Raw genomic sequence first — 6,082 nt, 5'->3', positions numbered from 1 at the left:
GTCATTCAAAAATATCAAAATAGTATAAGTTATATATAAGAGGGGACCCCTAAAACCCAGAATTTGTTTTTGAAAATTGTGTCTTTATTCTTACATGTTTAAACTTCAGTCACCTTCAAAGTACTCTCCATTTGATGCAATACACCTAGAGAGAGATTTTTCCCACTGCTCAAAACAGTTTTTGAACTCGGCAATTTTCATGCCTTTTGTGCTTCTGCCATTTTTTGTTTCACATTCTCCACATTGGCAAAACATTTCTCTTTGAGGACTTTTTTCATCCAGGGGAAAAAAAAAGTCCCTTGGAGTGAGATCAGGTGAATAGGGAGGGTGGGAGATGGTGGTCATGCCATTTTTGGGTCAAAAACTACTGAACACTCAGCGCAGTGTGGGCACATGTACTCATAAATCAGCCATCATGAAATGGGCAAACATGTTAGAAGAGTCCAGAAAAAAATTACTGAAGCCAAACACAGCCTCTCACAACAACACCAACTGGTACACTGATACAGATGGATTCCCAGAACACTCACCTAGCAGAGGAAGTTTGTACTACAAGGGACACAACCTCCAGAAGATAATTCCATTTTTAAGGGGGGTCCCTCCTTGTAATTAATTTGGTGTTCTGTGACTGTAACCACAAAACCAGTGCAGAATGGTCCTGTCCGGTTTCCAACAAGATGTGAGTTGCCTTTCAGAATCAACAGGCCAAAACCACAAGTCATGCAGCTGATGAATGCACAGAGGAGAGAACTTTTACTTCCAGCTGTGACCAGAACCAAACTCTCCCTGCCCTGCCTGCCCACAACTCCCACCAAAAGAAGGACTGGGACATAACTGAAACTTGAACAATGGAATCCTTTCAGAAGTGAAGGGTCTGTTGTCCAGAAAGATCTAGTGCTAAAGCCCCTTATTGTAAATGAGCAAGTTCTAAGGTCCTCCAATTAAAACTTAGCCCACCAGTGTTTCCACATACCCGTTCCCCCCAACCCCTTAAAGACCCTCCCCAACTCTAGATGGAGAAGGGGGATTTGGACTCTGCCCCCATTTCATTTGGTTGTCTCTCAAAAATAAACTTTCCTTGTTACATACTTGAGGCTTCAGTGATTGGTGCCTGCATGACAGGCATTCAAACTTGTGAGTTTGATTATAGGACCCAATTTCCAATGTGTGTGAGGGGTTCCTCCATAGCAACAACAAGCAGTTTTCAGGACACCAGCAGAGTATTCAATTCTGGCACCATCTACCTGGGGACAGCATGAGATTCCAAAGGTAAAGGACCCAGTCCTATAAGACTTGTACTCTCACCTTCAAATACCAGTCACAAGTCTAGCTTGTCACCCATGATTCTGAGCAACTTGTTATAAATCAGAAGTTCCCTTGTCCCCATGCTTGGGTTCAATTAATTTACTAGAGCAGCTCACAAAACTCAAGAAAACAGTTTACTTACATTTACCGGTTTATTATAATAGGATATGATTAAAACACACACACACACACACACACACACAGATGAACAGCCAGATGAAAGATGAGTAAAGCAAGATAATGTGACAATAAGCTTGGAGCTTGCATGCCCTCTCAGGGGTGCCACTCTCACCACCTCCACATGTTCACCAGCCCAGAATCTTTCTGAACCCCATCCTCTTGGGTTTTTATGGAGGCTTCATTACATATACATTATTCATTAAATCATTGACCATTGGCAATTGATTCACCCTCCAGCCCCTCTCCTACCCTTGAAAGTCAAAGGTGAGACTGAAAGATCCAACCCTCTAATTACAGGGTTGGTCCTCCTGCATTGAAACAAAAGAAAAAAAAAGGACTACATCAAACTAATAAGTTTTTGCACAGCAAAGGAAACCATCAACAAAACAAAAAGACAACCCACTGAATGGGAGAAGATATTTGCCAATGAAACATCTGATAAAGGGCTGATATCCAAAATATATAAGAAACTCATACAACTTAACACCAAAAGAAAGCCAATTAAAAATGGGAAGAGGACCTAAATAGACACTTCTCTAAAGAGAGCATATAGATGGCTAGTGACATATGAAAAGATGCTCAATGTCACTCATCATTAGAGAAATGCAAATTAAATCCACAATGAAATACCACCTCACACCTGTCAGAATGGCCATCATCAATAAATCAATGAACAACAAGTGCTCAGAGGATATAGAGGGAGGGGAACCCTCCTGCACTCTTGGTGGGATTGTAAATTGGTGCAGTCACTATGGAAAACAGTAGGGAAGCTCCTTAAAAAGTTAAAACTAGAATTACCATAGTACCCACATTTCCTTTTCTGGGTATTCACCCAAAAAATCCAAACACTGATTTGAAAAGATATATGCACCCCTATATTCATTAGAGCGTCATTTACAATAGCCAATATATGAAAGCAATGTAGTGTCCATTGATTGATTAATGAAGCTGTGGTACATATATACAATAGAATATTACTCAGCCATAAAAAAGAATGAAATCCTACCATTTGCAACAGTGTGGGTGGATCTAGTGGGAATTACGCTAAGTGAATTAAGTCAAACAGAGAAAGACAAATGCCATAAGATTTCATTTATTTGTGAATGCTAAAAAACACAAAACAAAGGAACATACAACAGAAACAAACACACACATACAGAGAAGAAATTGATGGCTGCCAGATAAAAGGGGGGTTGGGGAGATGGGTAAAAAGATGAAAAGGATTGAGTACAAATTACCAGTTACAAAAAGTCATAGGATGTAAACTACAGCATAAGGAATATGGTTAATAATATTGTAATAATTATGTATGATGTCAGATGGGTACTAGACTTTCTGGGGTGATCACTTCATGAGATACATAAATGTCTAATCACTATGTTGTGTACCTGAAATGAATGTAATATTGTATGTCAACTGTTATTGAAATATAAATACACAATGGAATACTACACAGCAGAAAGAAGGAACTCCTACCTTTTGCGACAGCATGGATAGAACTGGATAATATTATACTAAGTGAAATGAGCCAGTCAGTAAAAAACAGATACCATGTGATCTCACCCTTAAGAGGAATCTAATGAACAAAATAGAACCAGAGGCATGGAAACATGAAAGAGACTGACTGTGGCCAGTGGAGAAGGGAGAGGAAGATAATGGTGGAAAGAAAGGGAAGGGACTAGTTAAAGAGCATGTATGAATGATCCAAAGGCATGAACAACAGTGTGGGAATTGACTGTGGGAGCGGGGGAATGGGATGGGCAGAGGAGGGCAAAGTGGGTAAAATTGAGACAACTGTAATAGAATAATGATTTTAAAATATTTTTTTTAAAGTAAATTTTTAAACATTTAAAATAATCATGAAATTAATGAGTACAAACTTTGTGGCTTGCTCTGTCCTAGGCGTTTTACATATTTTATCTCACCTAATCCATATGATAATCTCATGAGATAGCTTTTATTATCCCTATTTCACAGGAGAGGTTTTAAAGATGCTTTCTCACCGTGACAGAGCTCATTAGTGAGCAGTAGAATCAGAATGTTACCCCAGGTCTACCTGATTCTAAAGCCCACTCTATTTTTGCTGTTCTGTGTATATTATACCATTAAAATTACACTCAGGAAATTAGAATTTTTTAGAAGGTTTCCATTAAGTGACCAGGATATAGTTTCAGAAGAGTGATCAGGCCAGATGATCTCATGAACTTAAGGACGAAGTGCTGAGGAAATGAAGATGGCTGTGGCATATCAGCTATTTGATGTACAGTAGTGAAACTTTGGAGATGAATAGCATTCATTGCTAGAAGTCCTATTTTTCCTAAAAATTTTACGTCTCATAAAGTCTGAGCTTTCTTATCCGGAGCTATGCTCAACTGGCCCTTTCTGAGGAGTTCCACCACATTATTTCAGTAATGATGCCCCAGTTTTACAGAGGTTTCCCACCCTCGTGGGGGAAAGAAAACCAGTTAGACAAGCATCTTGGGGACAGAACATCTCATTCATCTCTGCATTCTGACCACTAAGCCTAGTGTGCTGCTAATGGGGCTCTGCCCGTGGGGTCTTAGTGCAGGGAGTGTTTCCACTCGTTAACATTGATGTAGTGACTGTTTTCCAGGTCACCTCCTCCTGGCAGCACAGAAAAAGGTATTTATGTCTGCAGTCCTCCTAGCTTTCCTTCCTAATAGCACTGCTACCTAATATTTAAGCACAGATAGGTACCATTTAATAAAAACACTAATATGAAGGTTGAGAGAATAATTAGCTTTAACCTTGAATCAGCAACTCTCAAAAGAGAGAAATTATTACTATAGAAAATAAAGAAATTCTCCAAGGATAGTAGTCAAAATACAGAATGGAAACTAATACACAGATTCTTGATGAATAGGTAATAGAATAGTTAATTAGAAACCATTTTTCCTCCTCATGATAAGCAAAGAACAAGAAGAACCTAGACCAACCCCTCTCTGACTTATTACAGGTCTCATAAGAAAGGTGTGAAACTTCCTAAACAAGAGGCCGCAGTTAAGCTAACTAAACATTGCATCTTTCTTTTCCTATATCTTTCTTGTTTTTATTGCACTTTTACCTCCTCACATATTTTATGCTATTGAAATGTGTTTCTTTAAAAAGTCTTTACTAAATGGATCTGCCTCTTGACCTAGTGATCCCACTTCTGGGAATATGTCTGTAGAAACCCAAAAGACTAATTCAAAAGAACATAAGCACCCTATGTTCACAGCAGCATTATTTACAGTCACCAAGATATGGAAGCAGCCCCAGTGTCCATCAGTAGATGAGTGGATAAAACAACTATGGGATATTTACACAATGGAATACTACTTGGCCATAAAGAAGAAGAACATTTTACCCTTTGCGAGAGCATGGATGGACCTGGAGAACATTATCCTAAGTGAAGTAAGCCAGACAGAGAAAGACAAATACCATATGATTTCACTCATATGTGGAATCTAATGAACAAACTGAACTAACAAGCAAATCAGAGACAGACTTGTAAATGAAGAGCAGGATGACAGCTATGGAGGGAGGTGGTTAGCGGGTGGATGGATCAAGCAGAAAGGAAAAAGGACTCATGGACTCGGGCAACACTGTGGTGATTGTGAAGGGGAGGTGGGGATAAGGGGGATAAATGGAAATGGAAAAAAATAAAAAAGAAATAAAAGTCTTTACTATAAAAGATAATAACCATTTAATAGTAATTATTAAATCATAGAACACAATAAATGTTATTCAAATAATTGGGGAAAGAACATGGGGTAAAGAAGGGTATGGAAAAGAAGAAGGCGTGCAAAGATAATAACAAAAGCCTATTAGTGCAAGATCACGTACATCTAACTAGCAAGAAGGAAAGGAGCTGCAGAACGTGTTATACTCATGAAAGACCAATAATAGTAATAATAATGATGATAATTATAGCTAAAACTCCTATTTGAGAAATGAAATAAAGATGAAGCCAAGGAAGACTGCTAAGTATGGAGTGAATAGCTCCTATTGCGGGTTGAAGCTTTAGAATTAAAAAAAACATATAAAAGGAGTGATTTACTATAGTGTGGATGAGGAAAACTGATACTTTGACCAGGAGTTCTGGCTGCTCATTTTAGTCTCCATAACTGAATGGCATGATAAAGTATAGTACGTGCAGGAAAATATCTGATCTAAGTGATGTTAGCGAAGTTTTCACAAGATTTAGAAGCCCCAGATCTGTGTGGTCAAAGACAAGTTCAGGGTGAGGTCGGATGTCTATGCTCTTGACAACATAGAGAATATGAGCTGTTTTTCAGATTAAGAGACTATTCTGAAAGTTAAGAATTTCTCACATTTCATTTTGCAAGTCAATTAGACATTTTTTCCCCAAATAAGTGAAATAGCAGTAAGAGTTTTAACCATAGGCACTGCTTTCCCTTGAAGCTAGCCTATTAAATTTAAGGAAAAAGATATTTCTTCCTAAATAAATGAAACTAATTTAAAAATTAATTCTACCTTATGCAAGATAACTATTTTTGGTAAAAAGTTTGCTTGCAACATATTGTAAAACAGTGGAAATAGTTATGTCCTAGTTTAATATAAATTTTAATACATT

The sequence above is a fragment of the Desmodus rotundus genome, chromosome 1, assembly GCF_022682495.2.
Source record: "Desmodus rotundus isolate HL8 chromosome 1, HLdesRot8A.1, whole genome shotgun sequence".
Taxonomy (NCBI): Eukaryota; Metazoa; Chordata; class Mammalia; order Chiroptera; family Phyllostomidae; genus Desmodus; species Desmodus rotundus.
This window is presented reverse-complemented; position numbering follows the sequence as displayed.